At 47.2% G+C, this 21,135-nt stretch overlaps 1 protein-coding gene and 1 long non-coding RNA gene across 2 annotated transcripts in view; one reads left to right on the plus strand and one right to left on the minus strand.

Moving 5' to 3' along the window:
* Positions 1-21,135, plus strand: part of Mrj (DnaJ heat shock protein family (Hsp40) member B6 mrj) — a 271,757-nt gene that overhangs the window by 167,896 nt on the left and 82,726 nt on the right. The window lies entirely within an intron of this gene.
* Positions 7,157-9,420, minus strand: LOC144167577 (uncharacterized). The gene is made up of 3 exons (XR_013322036.1): positions 9,125-9,420; positions 8,916-9,038; positions 7,157-7,866 (listed from the first exon to the last, which is right to left on the minus strand). It is a non-coding gene; the product is annotated as an uncharacterized LOC144167577 (long non-coding RNA).

A 21,135-nucleotide genomic window follows, 5' to 3' on the forward strand; every position in this document is an offset into this window, starting at 1 on the left:
TATGCGTCCGGCATCACCTCCACAGTCTGCTTGCGGTACAGCTGGCTCTGCTTAGAGCTAAGTGTATCGATATGTAGAGAGTTATGCAGAGTGGAGAACGGATGCGCGGAGGCGGAATAAGTGATTGTGCGCATGCGCAGATGTACCGGATACCGTACCGGGACCTTTTCGCCGCTCTGCTATGACTCTCTAATGTACCGCAGTAAGTCGAGCGGCATAAATGTCGCGCGGGACACTTGCAAAAGCGTGTGATCGTTCACTACACGTGCCCCTAGTGCGAGCTCCACTATGTCTGCACACTGTATGTAGCAGATACCGGATGCGATCCTCTATATGAATTCGTTAATGTTATTGTCACGTCCCATAATCACAGTAAAATAGACTATCACCTGCAGGGAAGTGTCGTTAATGTTTATTGTCACGTCCCATAATCACAGTAAAATAGACTATCACCTGCAGGGAAGTGTCGTTAATGTTATTGTCACGTCCCATAATCAGAGTAAAATAGACTATCACCTGCAGGGATGTGTCGTTAATGTTTATTGTCACGTCCCATAATCACAGTAAAATAGACTATCACCAGCAGGGAAGTGTCGTTAATGTTATTGTCACGTCCCATAATCAGAGTAAAATAGACTATCACCTGCAGGGAAGTGTCACAATTAAAAAAAAGTTTTGTGTAAAAAAATGAAAAAGCAGGTGCTCGTTAGCGCCTTCTTTAGCAATTAGCGTCCGTGTACCGAAAGGATTGGTTCTAGCGTGTTTTTTTTTTGTTTTTTTTCAGCGGAACTCGCCCGGGGTATTTTGGAACTCTAGAAAAAATAAAATGGCTAGATTTCGCTCTGTTGTATCATTCAACGTTTCGAAAAATAACTTGCTTCGCGAATTTCGTATATAAATATTATGGAGTAAATATTTGTGCGCTTGCGTGTAGGGGCGTGCGTGCGACTGCGCGTGCTCAACAACTGTCGGAAAAAGAATTCGCGCAACGATATCATGCGACCCGGCATGATCGCTTTCATCTGAGTGACGACATTTGAGATCTTGCTCCACGCGGATATGAAAGCGATACTGGGAAAGAAAAGGCGTCGAAAGCTTAAGAAACGATGTCTTCACGCAACACACCGTCCGGTTGTTTCGGCGAGAACTTTAAGGTGACAAATTCGCCCGCAATTGTTTATTCCCGACGCCATTATTTACATTCCCGACACAAAGCTAGCTGTCATTGGTTTGTTTTCCCAACAGCACTCCACCGTTTCATTGTGACCGAGTACTTTTAAGGCCACAGTGACGGAAACAACGGCGCGCAGCAGCTCTTCGGGCGCTTGGCAATCCGCCGAGCCGGGTGTCTCCGCAAGGAGTGGCGCTCTGGGTGCCGATCCAGCTGCTATCAAGGTGCGCTAAAAGGGTCTCTGAATCACGGCCGGGTGATTAAGTGGCTCGTGGGTACGGGCGAAAGCTGCAGGGAAAACGTGGAGCAGCTGTGATTCATACCTGCGCGAGGCTTGCGCGGTAAGCGTTTACGCCGTCGTCCTATATCTCCTTCGTTCTGCTCATGCATCCGCCGGTTTTCGACATTGAAACGGAAAAATTGCGATACTGCGGCTTCAAACGGTTCGCTAGTGGGGATAATAAATAATTGCGAGAACTTTTGGATACGCTTACGAAAATGTAAGCCGTTCGGAAGAGTCGCGACGACTTAAGAAGCTAAAAGGCACCGACCATGAGAATACAACAATAAATGAAAGAGATGTTTCGGCTCCCACACGGCAGCCTTGTTCACAAAAAGCTCCCTTTAGTGGACAAGGCTCCCCCTGTGGGAGCCGTAACGTTTGATTTTCTGTTTTATTCTTTGGTCGCCAAGGCATCCCGGACTAAGGACGCCTCCCATCGGGCAGGTGCCGTAATACCAGCGCCTCGACTCAGACCAATAAAATTTATTCATAATCATTCATTGGTCGGTGCTTTCAGCTTCTTCAGTGTATCCCCCCGACCAGACGAGCATTCGTCAAACCCTCGACTTCAGTTCGGCGACTGCTGCTTTATTAGAAAAAGTCGCAGGTGAAACTTTTCTGTGAATAACTAAGCAAGTTAACAACGATACCGAATGCGAGCACACCTGATCGAGCGTAATACCGCTATCAGGACAGGCAGTATCAGTCGATCCCCTTACCACTCTTACGCACCAAATCCCAAACATGCTGTTTTGGGACGTGCGGCTGCTGGTTGCTATGGAACTGTGCCATGCCACGGCGAAAATCTTGGCCTTGGTGTTCCTGGACCTTTAAAAACTCCCGTCTCCCGATAGGAAGAGCTTCCTCTGCGCACTCTTCGCCAAACCTTAATCGCGTCCCTTTTTCTCAGCTTCCTAGGAATGCTGTTGTCCAATTGTTCCACCAACAACACCGTGGGCGTACTCCTGTAGTTTTGTGACGTAAAAGTTGGGAGAGAGATTAAGAGGGCAAGGGGGTTGACAAGGTACGGTTTTCGTCCCGAGCGAATACTGCGGCGTCTGCAGACGAACACATTTATGTGCCCTGCAGTAGCAAAGCATTTCGACCCTTAAACAGATGGGCGGTGTCTCCACTGTGGGGAGATGTTCGATACCTTCCACATGGTGTGGGCATGCCAGAGCAACCCTGCGTTATCCCCCAACCCTTCCCCTACCAGAGAGGCATGGGAGGCAGCCCTCCTCAATTGCTCGGGGCTGTAGTCTCAAAAGGCTCTAGCTCAATGGGCGAGAGCAGCGGCCTTAACCAATGGGGCCCCGGAATAGGGACTGCACCTGTGCGGAGGGCCACAGGCCCTAACTCTCTTTTATTCTTATCATAAAATAAAGCTTCACACCTCCTCCTCCTCCTCCTCCTACCGAGTTACAAACGCGATATTATCGTGAAAAAAAGGATGGTTTTGAAGGGTAGCGGGGGTGGTGACTTGGTGTACCTATACATACGTATGTAGGGATAAATTTCGGCCGAATCGAGGCGTAATATCCCTTCACCGGGGACGGTTTGTGAAATGCCAATGAAAAATGTCTCTCGAAGGCCGGAGAAATCGCCTACTTTTGTTATTGGGCTGGCAGTTAAAGCAGATTACAAAAAAAATGTTTCGCGATTACAAAAAAAAAAGAAAAAAGGCTCCAATCCACGTAGTGAAGGTGGTTGGACTGCGAAGCTGTTAACGACAACGACAGCTGTAAACAATTCACACACGTGGCTGTACAAAGAGTGAAACCAAATGCTCTGCCAGCCGTTACCTGGAATTCGCGGGGGCGGCGTCCCGAACATATCAGGGTCGACGGAAAAAAAACTGAGAGGAGAGCGTCTTTCGAAGGGAGAGGCGGAGGGCGGCACGCGCAGCTATGGCGTCATCTCTCTCACTGCCTCCCCTCAATCTTGTTTTATGTGTCGCCTCCAAAAAGCACCTTTCCCTCCCCAGACGCTGAATCCAAACCACCGTCTGTCTCCCCGTCTCCACGTGTGGGCGTAGCTTAGTCGGCAAGACGACGGACTCTCGCTCCGCTTCTTTTCCGGCCCAGGTTCGATCCCTGGCGGTGCCAGTTCTTTGTTTGTGAAGCCTGGGTGTAGCCAATAGCCAGCAGTAGCCTCGGACGTTTCTTTGTGTAGCCACTAGTAGCCTGGGAGTTTTCTGCTGACGCGGACACGAAAATTTCCTTGGCTGGTTAGAGGTATACCGCTTCGCAGTAAAAATGAGAGCGACCAGCTGTCCATTAGACGGCAGCCGCGGCGCTCTGAAGGAGCTTTCGGCAAGGATTACAGGGTATGAACGTTTAGTATTGCCGTCATGAATGGCATACGGGTATACACACATGCACGCGTACACACATATCCCATTCACGGTGAAAAGATACATTGTTGTGCGTGACTGTCGTCCTCGTCGTTGCCCTCTGCGGGGGGTGGTTTCCGCAGGCGCATATTTAGCGCGCCGTGGCGGACGCAACTGCGCGCGTGCACGAAGCACGCGCCTCTCTAGCCCGCGGGGCATGTGCCAGCACCCCACCGACGGAAGACGTCACGGAACGCGTCGAGCATCAGCGGTGACGTCCGCGTCGCGTTGTCCTGACGTCGACGTCTCTGGCGCGCTGAGAGAGACACTTTGAAGAGCGTCTTTTTGGACCGTCCCGGTATAGTACACTGGAGCCGCTATACTCGGGTCCCGGGGTCCTAACTCGGGACCGGTGATTCAGAGCCCCCTCTCGCCCCGGACTGTGTGCCCTGTCCGCATCCTCCTCTGGGCGGGAAAGTTCCTCTTCCTCTCTCAACGCCGCCGCTGCTCTCCGCGTGGCTGTTTTCCTCGGCGACGCTGGTGTGTCTACTGCACCCCTCGCTGACTTAGCTATTATCTGGGGAACCGTGCGGCCCGAGGTCAAGGTCAGTGGGCTTTTGTTTGTGTTGTTTTAGGTCGTTTTCGCTTTTTTATTAAGAAGTTTGGTGTGGGAGTTGGCGTTAAGGCCGGCAAGACAGCCGGGATTTTACGCCACGGAGTGCAAGCCGGGTTGCGGCTAGCCGGCCCAAGTTCTGACGCTTTGGTGCCAGCTAAAACACAATTAATACTTAGTCGGCAGCACTCTTTATAAAGCCTTGGTCCCCCTATGCGCCGTTACGCACCGGTTGGCCTCAGTGTGTGCTGAACGTGTTAACCAGCTTAGGAAGGTTGGCCAGGCATGGACGCGAGGCTGAAATATCGCAGTACGCGAGGCTGAAATGACTGACGAGGAACTGAGGAAAGGAAAAGTTTTTAGAATGATCTTTGCTGGGTAGAGATGAAAGACCAAAATAATAGGATGTTTTAGCATAGCGGCTAGCGTGCGCTACGTTAGTGGCGGCGGGTAGCGGAAACAGATTGCGCATGCGCGTGCGGGCATGGAGAGGAGGGCTTCCCTTCTCGGGAACAAATGCATGGGCTCGGCGAGACTGTGCGCTCGTCCCCGCGGAACGAATGCGCACCTGCCCTGTCGGGTACCGGTACCCGCAAACCGTAGCGTAGCGTACGCTAGCCAATCCGACAAGGAGTTTAGCGGAATATCTAGCGCTTTACCCGGGACCTTGCGAAGAAGGCGACGCTTCCACCGGAGGAGTAGCAGCGACACAATTCATGCTGTAAGGCTCCCTTTGGGCGAGTACATGGTACCTGAAGCCCTATATTGTCATAAAAAGTTACGCACACGTAAAACTTGGTACAGGCAAGCATCACACTTCAATCGAATAGAAAGAAAGAGCAGTGAGAGCGAGCCCGAGTAAAGCAGACGACAAATGTGAAAGTTCTGTAGCTTCACGCTTTTAGCAGCGCTGCCCTCGGTCCCGTACTCCTGGAGATAGACGCGGTGGACGATGGGAAGTCGGCCTCTCCTTCATTGCTCGCTTCTTGCGACGCAACTTGCCATTATCTTCGGGCGATGCTTCAAGGCAAAGCTACACTCTTAATCTGGTTCCACGTAAGATCCACTTAGTAACTGGAACTTTTTTGCAAAAAAGTTCCAGTTATATATTTGGAACCGTGTTCCACATATCCTGAAAATTAGGTGGAACAGTGCACCACATATTTTTGCAACTAAATTATGTGGATCGGTGTTCCAAATAAAAGTATGCGGATCACTGTTCCAAATAAAAGGGTAGTTGAAGTTACTGGAACATTGATCCATGTAAAATGATTATAGAATTTATCCGGTGCGCCGTTCCAGGTACCTTCAGGCCAGCTGTTTATATAAAACGGTGTTCCTATAGACATTGGGAAACTGTCTATGGGACTCCACTTTTCCAATATTTCTGCTTTTCTGTCGGTATACACTGAGGTCATATGCCAGGCTGGCGGATGCATTGGTATCAGCAGGAAACCGCAAGCACCATTTTAACACACCCTTGATATATGACCCGAGTGATACCAACAATTGGAAAGCAGAAACCAACGCAGCAGTGTGGTCCCTGACAGTTCCCAACAGTTGCCTATCGGAGCACAGTTCTATATAAAAGTTGGTCTGAGGCACCTAGAGCGGCACACAGTCCTTGGCTTCACCCGCAGAATCCTGTGCTGGGTTTTAGCTGCATGTAAAAGAAACAATATACTTGCATTAAAATACGCACGAAACCAACCAATATGACTCATACACTGCTTTTCAACATACTATACAACTTTATTGGGTGTTAGTATGATACATATCAGATTTGAATAGCTGTCTATTTTAAATTGCACAGAAAATGACCAACGTACAAGGAATAAATACCATAACGATAACACTAGGCTCCAAGTGGCATTTTCACATATTCACCTTTACTCAAAAACATGGTTAATAAAGACGGTATTAGGGGCAACTGTTTCACAAATAAATAGACGTGTGCGTCTACCGCGGCACTGACACAGACATTATACAACAGTGAGCAACAAATATGCTGTCTTATAAGATAAACCAAGGTAATTCAAAGGCAGAATGACTCATTGCGCTTGCCATACTATGTTTACGCAAAACTGTTTGGGAAAATGCAGTTTGCTATTAAATTGTAGGGAAAGGTTGTATTATCACAAACCTACAACAGAGCAGTGCAATAGTTTAGGAAAACAACGCTTGAGCCAAGATTAACGATAAAACATTTTGACACGAGAGGTTACATGTTGGAGTACGCCACCATTAAAACATGATTATTAAAGATAGTAGTTTCCTGACACCAGACGTAAGTGTAACATCAAGCTATTTGTAGGCAAAATAGACTTTATGAGCGTCCTGAAAAGGCCTGACTTAAGGCACGTTACTTGCCCAAACAATTTGTAGTTTAAAATAATTCATCCCAAGAAATCTCACAAAAGCCAGCGTGAATCTTATATAATTTTGCAAACCAGGTAGCTGGAAGCATGTTACACATATTAAAATTTAACAAGCAGACTAATTATATACGTCATCAATTCAAGCGGGAACAAGACATCCTTAAGAAGCAAACATGCCAGCGTTGAATCATACAGGTGACCAGTTTTACAAAGCAGACTTGAAAGCATTTTTTCCAGCCTCAACATTTTACCTTAGGTGAAATTCACAGTTGCGTGCTCTAAAAACCCTCCCGTCTTGCTATCAGTGTAATTGTGACCAAAGCCCTGCTTCTGCCAAGCAAGAAATGCAGCTTTGTTCAAAGAAGTTCAAGCCAAATACGCACATTTTCAATTCTTCTAGGTCATGGGTGTCAGCTCACATCCGGTACTAAAATTTATCAATGAAGGTGGAAGCCATCTGCGTAAATAATTACTGTCACTTTTGCATCAGCAGCAGCCCTGCTACGAAAAAAAATATCATGAGCTACACTTGAATAATAAGGACGTTACAATGCGATGCCATGAACTACATTAACACCCACTATAGATTCAAATGCAGCCTGCGCATTGTGCCAATTATGAAAAATAAGGCACGACTTCAGTGTTCAGTTGACATGAAACTTGCATGTGCCAGTAACTTAAACCTCTTCATCTGATTTCACCCCCTTCATGCCTTTCATCTGACCTCCTTCATGCCTTTCAAGAGATACTTTAACCTCTACCAATAATTTAAAATCCCAAGTAGAGCTGAACACTTCAAGTATTTCAACAGAGACTCCAACTTAAATGACACCAGGGCACTGTCAAATTTCTCATGCTTTCCAAGAACTCGCTGCAAAAGTCCCAAGAACTCTCCAAAGGCACACAACCATATGAACATGATGACACGATGAAAAAGATGACATATGCGGCGAAGAGGATGACCACATCCTGAAGTTACAATGCAGGCGGCGAATCCGTGATGTGTTTCTTGCGGGCAATATTGATGCTGCCAGTCCCTTCTCTCAGAATAACCGGGCCTCGAGAAGACTTACTGCTCACCTCATGTACCTTCAAGGAAACAAGAAAATTTTGTTACATGGTTGCTTTAAATGAGTGAGTTGCTTAGCCTCCTTCATAACACAGTAATTGATTTAAAATCAGTGTTTTCTTTGGTTTTTTCTGGGAGTGCTGCTAAAGGTGAAAGTGCGCTAAACAATATCACCACAGACAATCAATGAAATTGCCCTGATTCTGGAAAGTATCCTACTTTGCAGCCTCGGTATCCTGAATATAAGTTTTTTTTTATCCTTGAGAGGTTTCGTTTATTAATCACATAATTACTATAATCACCTTTCTGCATTGTATTTTACACACCTTCTCTCTGCAAAAAATGTTCTCTGTACTGTATAATGTGCTCCCTAGAATGCTGTAGTGAGGCTGGCTTATTATAACTTACAGCTAAACGATGTTTCTACCCCAAAGAAATAAATGGCCAGTCATAGGAAATCATAAATATCGCACTGTGGCAGAAATTTTTTGTGGAATTAGTTCCACCTAAAATATTTCCCTCTCGATATGTATTACCTCCATGGTTCGTAGTGGTATGAAGCAGAAGTTGAGCTGACTAATGCTGAACTAGGCTGTTGCACAATTTTCTTATAAATCGCAACTATAGCACATTTTCTTGCAGACGTCACTTTCTGTGCTCTGAACAATTCCCTTAAAAAAATTACCCCTTATTTAACCACCTGTCAAAATCCAATGCAAGCATTACTCATTCTACGCCTGTATTTGGGAGTATTATTGGTGCTACGGGCGTATTAAAAGCGGGAAATTTAAATCGTCAGTTGCCACCATATTGTTGTAGCAGCAACCACGTTGGGCGTATCCGTGGTGCTGGCAAATCGCAGCAACAACTCTCAAGGTGTAAAAGCTAACTATTTACAAAACTAAAATACAAAATAGTGGTTTTTTGGCCACTGCTGGAGCATCCGTAATAGGCGGAATGTGAACACAATGGCCAATATTGGCGTTCACGATAACTTCTTAACTGTGAGATTTTATTAGGACGAACAGAACCAGAAATTGAGTCTCGCAAAAAAAAAATGCCAGCTTACCCAACCAAAATTAAGAGCCGTGTGTTTCTGCCAGGGCCGTCTCAAAGTGCCCTTCCAGGAAAGTTTCGCTAACGCGTTCCGAAAAGCTCCTACTGTCACCTTGAGCCACAGGCCAAGCTGTCACTGAAAATAAGTTTCAAACCATTAGTTATAAAGAAACTACCTAAAAACGCGCCATGAAAGACCGAAAAATGGCAGTGCGTACTTACTTGTAGAATGCAATGATTTCATCCCGTGCAAGAGCTTTAATGTGTTGCCTTCTGATGATATACTTCCAAGAAGGGGTCCGAATACAACTAAAATGGTCATATGCTTTCCTTGTACCACTGTTTTAGGTCTATCTTCGCCCTATTGCCTAGAAAATAAACAGTACAAAAATATTAGAGAATAACTTTATGCCTTGCTTTACCCAGGGAGCACGAGAAAATATTGAACAATGTCTGATTCGTCCCACGAAAGTAGAATGTCTTTTTTACAGCGGAAGCCCTGGTAATTTTTTCTTGCTAAACAATTTGAGATATGAAAATATTTGAACATACTTTAAGCTCACCTGTCCTTGGTCTATGCGAATTTGAGATATGAAAATATTTGAACATACTTTAAGCTCACCTGTCCTTGGTCTATGCGAACTGGTGAATATCTGCACAATATGCACGACTCAAAAACTACTCTTTTGTGGCTTATGAGCTCCACAGGGCATTCATAATCCACCACACTCTCCCCGACGACCCTTCAGCATGCCAAAGATGTCTTCAGCCAGTGAATGCCACAGCCATGACTTCGCAGGAGCATGTAAAGAAAGAAAATAATTTGTTTTCATTTTTTTTTTTTTGCAGAGGAACAAAAACAGTTCTCGCAACCAGGGTGTCGAACCGGAATTTTTTCGGGTTCGGTTCGGGTTCGGGTTCAAGCCTTTCAGGTTCGGTTCGGGTTCAGTTCCAGAGCACCATTCCGTTCCGGTTCGAACCGCTTCAAACGGGTTCAAACGGGTTCAAACGGGTTCGAAGAAAAAAAAGCAGGCGTGATTTTTCTCTTAATTTTTTTTTGCTCGTTTTTCGTTTCCTTATAAAGTCGGCATAAAAACAGTCATAATGAAGGTTTCTTTGTCGAAATATTTTGTCTTCGCCACACTAATGCGACCCTGCAACACTTTTTTCAACTTTTTTCTAAATCTTGAGTGCTTGCAGAAAGTAGCCAACCAACACATTAGATTACGGGGTCGCAATGTGCCTCAGCCAAAAATTACTGCTACCTCCTCGTCAGATAACTTAGAAACTTGCTCAAAATATTTTTCTCTCCTTCCCGGTCTTCGCATTCTTCGACCGCTGAATGACGTCATTACAGCGGTGTAGCGGCTGTTTGCCGGCTTTCCTTAAGTTGCAGAATAGAGCGCATTTGATAGCCACTTAAAAAAAAAGCCACAAAAGCGAAGCAGAAACGGAAGGTGTGTCCGCAGCGAAGAGCAAATCACGCACTGTTGCTCTGTGCTGGCAATAGCTATAGTTTTCACAGTGCTTCCAGATGCGAAGAAGAGTGAAAGCGTTTATGGAAAGTGTTGATTTATTTATTTACTGCTTTTTTTATTTATTTATTTATTTATTTATTTATTTATTTATTTATTTATTTATTTATTTATTTATTTATTTATTTATTTATTTATTTATTTATTTATTTATTGTTGGGTTTAGCGCGCCCATGCAACGCCGACGGCGAGGCGCGCCATAGTGAAGGGCTCCGGAATAATTTTGACCACCTGAGGATCTTTACGTGCGCCGAAATTTCGCACACACGAACGTTTTCGCTTTTCGCTTCCATCAGAAAAGTGGCCGCCGCGGCCGGGAATCTAAATCGCGTCTGTGTGCTCAGCAGCAACGCCTTAGCCACTGAGCCACCGCGGCGAGTTTAGCTAAAGTGTTGAAGAGCTCCTTTAACTGTACCTGCAAAATGTTTTCTATGGTAGTGTGACGAGTATGTGGCGCCGACTGCCAAGCGTGGGAGGTGGCATTTAAAGAAATTTCCTTCTGCTCCTCTTTTATCTGCTAACAGAACTGTTAGAAAGAAAGAATGGATACAAAGACTCATTGGACGGCGTGTATAGGACGGCATTGTATAGGGAAGCACCGGAGATAGTAACTTGCTAATGACCCTTCAGCGACTGGTGACAGCAATTGGGCTCTAGGAAAGATGATAGCCAAGTGAAGTCACAAGCAACAGTAATGATCACTTGTAGAGAAAGAGAGAGAGAGAGAGAATGAAGTTTAATTCAATCGAGGCAAAGTTTCAGAGAGGCGACCTCATTCGAGGGGGCTGAATCGACAGCCGTTTCCATCAAGAGCAACTGATCTTCCAGGCCGGAGCTGGCCATGGCTGTCTCCCAATTCTCTATGAAAACGTGGAGGTTGGATGGATCTACGGCACACTTGTCGCAGCCGCCTACTATGTGTATGATGTTCCCAGGCTCTCCACAGAAGCAACAAAATGGAGAGAGTTGTGTCCCGTCAAAGAGGTGAAGTCTGGTGTTGTGTGGGAAGGTGTATGCCCACAGGGTGCGGAGTAATCTTTGCTGGTTAATCGGTAGCAATTTGTGCTGGGAGGAATACGTTCTATGGAAGAGGCCATAGTGCTGAGTAACTTCCTGGTCTATGACTGCAGGATGCATGCACTCGGGCCGGGCTTCATCAGCGCTGGCTAAGCGAGTCAAATCTCGACCCACGAGGTTGGTGATCTTGTTTGCCGGGGATGCCAGTATGAGCTGGTGCTCATACAGTCGTGACTGGTCACGTTGGTGGTCTCTAATTTATCATCGGAAGTGTTGTAACATGCAATCGACCGTTGACAAAGTTGGGCCATGCCTGCTAAGAGTCTGTTATGAGAGTTTTGGCGCCGCTTTGGCTAAGCGCACGTGCTATCGCCGCTTCCTCAGCTTAGAGGGGGGTGTGTTCGGGGGTTGAGATGCTACACGTGTGGGAGGCTGCAGAACGGTAACACAAAGAGAAGGTATTAAAGAATGCTATCGGGCGTCTTTGCATCAAACCAGTAGATCGTCCCTCCCTTTTTTTTCTTGCAGTTTAGTTTCTTTCCAACTGTCTCCCCTCATATATACACACGTTTCGAAAACCATTTAATGAATATAAAATATGCATTAAGCAATTAGTTAGTAACTTTAGTCCGAGATGTCAATGTTAATATAGCAAAAACCTAATAGCGCAATACGAGCATAAAGAAATACCTTTATAGCATTCAGGCGTCGTCACATAACTTTGCGGGTACTTTGTGCGTGACAAAATTTCCTGGTTTGTCGAGAAGGAGAACGCTGCAAAATTTCTAAATGCCAAGGACCCCAAAAATATCATGTTTGGTCCGACCGTCGAATCCGCCTTAACTGACCCGCTAATTCCTTTATTCCAAATTAATCAACACACCAGTCCCACTAATTCACATTAGCTCATTCACTCAACTAATTCACCCCAGTCTACCCGCTAACCCACACTAATCGACATCAATCCATCCGCCTCGTAAGTTTAAGGTTGAGCAGATTCAAGATAACATGAAAATGCTATCAAATATACTTTAAAAGTGAAAATTAGGGTTCCCCATTTTTTTATATCTCATGTTCTCTTAGAGCAGTAACCAAAGGACACAACGGCTCTAGAAAAAGTAACGTTAATTTTGAGAACTGCGAGTGTTGGTGTCTCAGTGCTGTTTGTATATAACTGCCCATTCAAACTAGAATAAGTGGAAGATATGGATTTATTGTTGACGGTGTCCCTGAAGGCCTTCACAAGCGGACAGGTATGCCTGCGAATTAACAACACATTGAAAACTTTACACGATTTTAAATACCATGCAGATAGAAACCATGAAGAATATTCCATGATATGTTGCCTCGCAATATGCGTTATAACTTAAGTTATGCTAAATGTAAAAGATAATTGGAGAGATGGGCAGTACCTAACGCAAAGTTATTGTATATACGGACAACTTTACATTAAATTGAGGGCAATACCGTAATTACCCGATTCTAACGCGCACCCGATTTTCCTGGCAAAAAAAAACTAACACACATCTCATCAGAAGAATCTGCACCCAGCGCCATGGCCTAAAAGAACCAGACACCTGCCGTCTTGTTCAAGCCCTACTGATCAGCCGCATTACATATGGTACTCCCTACGTCAACCTCAAACCAAAGGAACATGCCAAATTAGACGCCCTTATTAGGAAATCATACAAAATCGCCCTCGGCCTCCCCGCCTTCACGCCTACTGTCCGCCTTCTGCAATTAGGTATCCACAATTCCCTTTCTGAGCTCCTCGAAGCACAGCGGGTCCAGCAACTCGCTCGCCTTGCCCTCACCCCTACGGGTCGCACGGTACTGCATAAACTAGGCTACCCCACTCCTCTTCCTTTAGACACCCCCCAGCGTATCCCTCCGTCACTCCGCGCTCACATCTTCGTGTCTCCCATCCCCAAACACATGCACCCTTCCTTCAATCAAGGCAGAAGACAGGCCCGCGTCACCCGCCTCCGGGCCGAATACCACAACAAACCGGACACCCGATACACGGACGTCGCTCCGTATACATCCCGCCCTGCTCACGCACTGGTTGTCGTCGACTCCAAATCTGTCAATGTTACCTCCCTCAGCATTCTCCACGCAAGCACCACGACGGCTGAAGAGACAGCCATCGCTCTAGCAGCGACCACGGCTTCCTCTAACTACGTGGCAATCCTCACAGATTCGCAACAGGCTTGCCGCAACTACTGTACAGGCCGCATCTCTCCCTCAGCGCTGAAGATACTATCATCAATCAAGGATCCACCCCACATCCAGATTGTATGGACACCAGGTCATTCTACCCTCGAGGGAAACGAGGCGGCACACGCCGCTGCCCGCGCTCTTACATTCCGGGCGTTTTCGTCGACGGAAGAGGACCTTTCCGAACCCTCCATCTATCCCCCGGTCCCTCCCCGATACACTGAAATCCTATATCATTATCGCCAACTGCGGCTTCAATACCCTCCTCCTCACCCATCCCTCAGCACACAGGCGGCTCGCATTTGGCGTCGACTGCAGACCAACACATTCTACAACACCACGATACTCCACCACATATCTCCCTCCACTTACCCCTACAACTGCCCTTCTTGCTCCGTCCCAAACACTACCTACCACCTAGTCTGGGAATGCCCCTACGCGCCAAACCCCCTCCCTTCCCCATCCCCTGAGCAGTGGGAGCGCGAGCTGGCCAGCTCACGGTGCGAGGACCAAGAACGCCTCATCACTCGCGCCCAAGCAGCTGCGCTAGCTCGCGGCTATCTGGACTGAGAAAGCCACCCACTTTTATGCTCATTAAATGTTTTCCAATCCAAAAAAAAAACTTGCACCTCCGATTGCAGTGAGCACGGAACTTTGTGAGCAAGAAAAACGAATGCGAGAGAAACGGGCGATTTATTTTCCGAAGTAATCTCACTCATCTCACTCCTCGCCGCTCTCCGCTCACCACAACATCTTGTCCTCGGTGCCGTCAAGCGCGCTCGTGACTTCTGAACGAACGTTCAACCATGGTCGATGGGATCGTGGCCCACGCCTCGCACGCCCATCCCGCGAGCTTCTCCAGAGGCGCACGCTTCAGCCGACCGCTCGTTTTAAACGCGTGAGAGCCGCTTCTGCCATTGCTGTTATCAAGCACGCAAGTGGAACGATTTGACGATTTGTGTGAACGCCGATAGAAAAGCTTAGGCGCCTATGCTTCCTGCGTCCGAAAAATCGTTGCTAAAAGTAGCTTTGGCGCCATCTTGATATGGCGATGGCGATGGGTGGGAAAAAATTTCCGCTGTTTCGCTAGTTTCGGTTTCGTATCCGATTCTAACGCGCATGCGATTTTTCGACCTATTTTTCCGGAAAAAAAGTGCGCGTTAGAATCGGGTAATTACGGTAATTAGAAGAGAACATGATGGGCCTTGGGAACTGCAGACTACGCAAAATATTTCATGGTTCTGTCTGGCGAGTGGCAAAATATCTTCAGACGCAAGGTAGGGTACCGAAATGGAAAATTAGAAATCGCATTTTTGAGGCCCCGGAACCGGTTCGGAACGGTTCCTTCGATTCGTTCCGGTTCGGGTTCAGTTCCAAAATGGCGGAAAAAATACGGTTCCGGTTCAGTTCCGGTTCCGGGCGAAAATTCGGGTTCGGTTCCGGTTTTCGGTTCGGTTCCGGTTCCGGTTCGACACCCTGCTCGCAACCCATCAGTGGAGGGCCAAATGTCTCCACAGTCAGCCATATACTCTTTCTGAACAGGTCATAGAGTATGAATACAGAATGTAGCAATTTGCTTTTGCAGTATAATTTCTACGTTCAAAGGAGAACAGAAATGGATTAATGTTTGGTGCACATCATGATGCAACAACTTTGCACCCGAGCGTTTTGAAAATTATTTTAACTCTCGAGCTGCCACTGACATTGATAGCATAATATGGCAGTTATGGATAATTTTTAAACTTACTTTGTGACATTAAAACTTCTAATAGTCCACACGTGAGTTTTATGGGTAATTATTCTGAGGTCTCAGGTTACCACTGACATTGACAGCATAGAAACGGCACCACACTTTCTGCGTGTTTCCACCTGCCTTCTCCACAAAAGGAACGTTTTGTTACTACGCTACTGCTCAGACAACCACTTTCCCTTGCATTTCACTACACGTCAGGGAGCCAACTAACGTTGACTAGTGTAAACAGACCATCTGAATTCATCGAAGGCATTGGAAGAAACAAGTAACAACTACACACACAGCACAGATAAACGTAAGCAGTGCTGCCGCCAACGCCTTGAACGCACATCAACATAAGGCGGAATAGGTGTGATTAGCACAGTAAATTTATGGCTCTCAGAAGACCAACACAACGCAATTAACACGGAAGTTTGAAAATACCGATAAGTCTAAAGACAGACGCTCCGACACAATTAACACGGAAGTTTGAAAATACCGATAAGTCTAAAGACAGACGCTCCGACAAACATGTTGTGCAGTGTGTGCGCGTGAGACAATAGCGTGCGACTAACCCGAGAAGATTCAGTACCGCTGACAGGTACAGCAACCGCCAATATACAACTAAGCAACACCACACCATAAGGGGACATGCAGACTCGAGAAATGCGCGCACCAGCCACTTTCTAAATAGCACTAGCTAACGTGCGCAGTCAGAAATGTCAAGCCGACTCCGACCCACAAACACTTAAGTGAATAACGGCCGCAAACGTTTCTCGCATCGAACAGGCAGCGGAGCGGCACGTTTATCGGACGCACTCATGAACAAGTCAAAGAACAACAACCGTTACCAGAACTTAAATAAGCAGCACTGACCTTTTTTGCACCTCCCGGCAAAACTTCCCTTCGTCGAACAGTGAATACAGCCCGAGGACATGAAGAAATCCGCAGTTTCACGCCACAACCAAACTGGTAACCGTTCCCGCCAGTCTGACCGACAGTTCATTTAGTACATCAGGCGCATAACGCGAGCAATCGAGAAAACGGCTGTAGAAGGCCACTGGTGGCGGTGCATGCGGACAAACAAAAACTAGCTTGCGTAAATGTTGAGACGTAGGGGCGCTGCTGTCGTTAAAAGTGTTCACGCAGTCCCGTTTTTCCCTCATCGTCGTTGTACCCGTTGCCGTCCCACTATACCATGCATCAACGCAAGCGGCGCTGCCTTGTAATCTTTCCTCCATGCTGTCAACGCATGCGCACGGCATGCCGCACCGAAGTGGCGGTCGTTTCGTAATCGTTTCGGCCAACATATTCTTCCTCCGTGCCTTTGGCGATGCACGCCGTGGCCAGTGACCAGTCCGCGGAAGAGATCACAAGCTCGACACCCTTGATCGCTTATATTTGCTTCGGAAAATGGGAGTAGGCCTCTAAGCGGACGTCTACGTGGCTCTGAGGCTGGAAGAAAGAGCTCAGATATTAGCCAATTTAACACGTTAGTTGGGCTAAAGTGGTTTCTCTGCGCGGGCCGTGAGCGCGTGCGGTATGTGTGCATAAACTTTGATGACAGCTTTATTTCGTTCTTTGCAGTGAAAACAAAACGACGCTTCTTTATTGACTGCGTTCTCTTGACAAGTCTTTCCAATACCAATAATATATACTGCGACGCTCTTTGATACCCACGTTATAGAAAACTACTTCAGTATAGTGCATCCAGTGTGATTACTGGCTAATTAGCGAGTAATAATACATCTGCCCGTTTTCCAGCAGTTTTTCTTCATGAACACCAATAGTGCAGGAAAAGAGCAACGGGGAGACCAGCAGTAGAAGGCAGGTCATTCGGTGAACTTGAATTACTACGGCAAGTAACAACATTAGGATAACACTGCGAATTTTCGCGATACTGCAATGCATAATTTGAAATAAGAATGCCATTTCAGTATAAATATATAGAATGTAAGGCAGATGCCGCGGGGTAGATTTAGTTCTCCTGGTTTTGTGTCATTCTCCTCCTGCAAAGAGGCTTTCGTTTTTGCTTGTGAAAATTACTAGCCGGGACGAGACAAAATACAAAAACTAACTTCTAAGCATATAACTGCATGCGTAGCATGATGTGTGTGGTGTAAAATGTGACGCAGTCGGTTACCATTATGCATGTACCCCATCACAACATAGGTAACGTGGACTAAGTACCATTGAGCACGTACTACACCACAGCGAGATGATGATTAATTGTACGGTTTTAACGCGCCGACGCAACGCAGGCGATGAGGCGCGCCGTAGTGGAGGGCTCCGGATTAATTTTGACCACCTGGGGATCTTTAACGTGCGCCGAAATCTCGTACACACAGGCGTTTTTGCTTTTCGCCTCCATCAGAAAAGCGGCCGCCGCGGCCGGGAATCGAACCCGCGACCTCGTGCTCAGCAGCGCAACGCCTTAGCCACTGAGACAGCGAGATGATGACTGAGTGTTGAACAAAAACTGCCGTTTCTGGGAAGCTTTGTAAACCAAATGCATAAAATGTAATGGCCTCAACAAGTATTTCGTAATGAAGATGTTCACAAAAGCACCACGAATTCTTCAGCGCTATGGCAGCTATGGCTTTGCCCGAACGGCATATGGGGAAAGGGAAGACGTTTAGTCCTTCTCAAATTGAAGTCACTGGTGATTTTGTACTTGACGCCTCAAATTAAAAAAAATACGATATTCACGAAAGCGGTTTGGGTGCCGCAGAACACCTGGAAATGGGTTCCTGCAATTTCTTCTTTTGCCTAAGATATCCTCCACTCGACATTTTTAATGCTTTGTACGGCGCTGACAAAAAAGTGGGATTTCGTTTTCTGTCAAAGGACATCACTAAAACTACAGCTTAGCCGTATTATGAAAGTTAACTGCTGCAAGGCAGTTTCATAGATCTCGGCGAAGTTCATTAAATTTTATGTGCGGTGTGCGCGTGTATATTAAACGCGCACGTGCATCTTGGGTCACGAAGCACCTAATATATATGCGGTTCATTGTTCCAGTTGATGCATGAAAGAGTGCATACTTCACTGCCGTGCACGAGTTATGTGGAACAAGACACGAGCAAAAAATATACAAACGCACTCTCCCCAACCGTTTACTGGGACATAAGTGGAACAGTAACCGGAACCGCCGACATCGCATGACCCCATTTCTTCGGTTCCAGATGAAAACCGCGAACATAAAGAAAACAAGCTGACGGTTCCAGATAAGATCCACCTATATGCCTCGTTCCAGTTATTCTTTCGTTCGGATCCACATAAAATATATGGATCACCCTTTTTAACTGGAACTTATATGGATCCAGATTAAGAGTGTAGCCTCGCAGCCGCTGCCTCTGAAGTGCTGGTAATGAGATGACAGTTCATATTCAGGGCGGGTGTCTAATTTAAACCAAGGCACAGGCAGCCGGCACGATGCACTCAGTAATATTTGAGCAGGGCGAGCTTTCTGCAGCGTGAAGTGTCAAGAACGCGACGAGTGCCTGCCAGCTGTTTATGGCACCGGGCCTCATTCTCAACATTGTGCGCCTTTGTGTGCGATCCATGGCATGCAGTGTGCCTGGTTGCCAGTATACAGTAGGCGGCTAATTTTTCGGACCTGGAGGGGAACGAAAAATAGTCCGAATAAAAGAGTGGTCGGAAAAATCCGTGAGTCATTACTCCTATGGGACAAGCGCGGTTCCTCGGGAAAGTCCGAGATGTCCAGCAAGTCGGAATTTTCGGAGTCCGAAAAATCGGTCGGCTATACTGTACATGCAGCGGCTACGGCGTCGGTTCTTTACTTTCTTTACACTATAGATGGCGACGCAATGTACTGTAAACCGAGCTTCTCTCTTTTCGTGAGTCGTGATGACTCGCTATTAACGTTTTATTCCTTGTCCACTCAGTGCTTCTCCTCTAGCAGACGACACGCATATTTTGATGACTCGCTGGAGGCACGCGTCGTGCGGCTATGGATAACTCGCTCCTCGTTTTAATAGATTTCTCCCCGTGCTCAGCTGAGACGTCCGGAATGTGCGAGTGGCCCCACTATAGGAACTCAAAAGAAAGCGAAGAGCGGATGCTAGGAGGGGAATGAGGTGACGCGAGATTAAACGCTTCCCGTATATCGGGTACCGCGTGATTCATCGGACCAAGTTCGTGCAAACACATGCAAACGCGCGCCCGGCCAAGGTCGCCGCGCCCAGTCGGGCTGGTGTTGCCTTTGATCTTTTACAGTCGCTCGGATACACAAGGCAATAGACTCTGCCGGCGAGAATGCCGTCGTTTTTTTTTGAAGGTCAGTCACCGCGGCACCATGAGTGGTCCGGCCACTTTCATGAATTTGAAATACCGCCTCGCCGGCCGGCCGTGGCTCAGTGACTAACGTTGTTCTCGTGCCCAGCGTGAGGTCACAGGCTCGATCCTATTGGCGGCAGGGCAAGAGGCGAGAGAAAATAAGTATTTTCACTTCTCCGCGATTCCGATCCCGGATTCGAGACGGTCGTCAACAGTTGCACCTGAAGATGTGGTGAAAAAAGCCAGTGAGAGCCAGCCGTATTGCGGTCTTCTGAGCCCGCAACTTAAGATTGGAGGAATGGGGTGGGGTCTGTGTTTTGTGTATTGTATATGCGGGTATCATATGCCAACCTCCTAAAGCTGGTGTCATTATTCGCAAGCATAGGGGGCTCAAAGCGTAAAAAAAAAATGACAGACGGTTTGACTGCGCCAACCACAGACTACCGCACGAAAGCAGCACTGCACGTTCCCGTTGAAAAGCGCTGTGTCATACACCTCCGCAGGTATGCAACACAGCTGTCGGTAAGCTCCATGTACAAAGAGCTTGGTTTCTGTCCCTATGAAACTTCGTCAGGCTCAACACTAATACGACCAGCCGTTACGGCTCAATATAGGCCCTACTCAGGTGTGTTCGCCAGTGATGATATCATGAGCCGTCAGCTCACGTCCGTACTATATTCTCATTTTCATTTGGCTGCGACGTCAGCATACCTGCCCACAATTACCACATGCCCACTCAAGTGGAATGGCCAATCACAGCTGCAGCTGTAGTGAGAAGCTCAGGGCCGATTCACAATTCTTCCAAATTGGCTGCGACGTCCGCATACCAGCCCATACTTATGCTTTTTCAAAGCTAAACGGGAATCGATGCTGACGCGATCTAATGTCATAAGAGGAAGCTTAGGTTACCTCGTAACTTTTTTACCCGCACAGAGCCGAACAGATCCAGCTGTTTCTCAGGCAAAAAGCAGGCCACGCAAGAGTCCCACTGGCGTGCAAGTTCCGCCCCCGTCGGTGCGCATCCGCAAAGGATTCACGCGGCCCCCACCACTTCTCGTCTGCCAGTAGCGCTCGCTGCTCTTGTCGTCGCCAGGCCGACGCTCCCCTGAGCCCCGTTTCCTCTTCTAAACGTCACTCATCCACACCCGGCCGACGACAACGAGACGGAACGCGCAGTTCAACAACAAAAAAGTGTCGATGAGCGGGCCCCGCGCCCCCAAACCCCACTCCCTTTCGTGCTGTTGCGGACTCCACCCTTTCCGTCATCCCCCTCCCCCCCCCCCCCCCCCCCCCGGCCTTTTTTTAGCTCTTTTTGATTTTAATTGCGCTTTACTTCGTCCGCCTCTGTCAGACCGTGTCCGGTTCCGGTATTCTGCGCTTCCAAAGAGAGCCGGAAATTTCTCGTTTTCGTCATCTGCTCTTATCTCTGCAGG

This window comes from Haemaphysalis longicornis, unplaced genomic scaffold, assembly GCF_048455015.1.
Source record: "Haemaphysalis longicornis isolate Haplotype H1 unplaced genomic scaffold, Haemaphysalis longicornis Haplotype H1 scaffold_2, whole genome shotgun sequence".
Lineage (NCBI taxonomy): Eukaryota > Metazoa > Arthropoda > Arachnida > Ixodida > Ixodidae > Haemaphysalis > Haemaphysalis longicornis.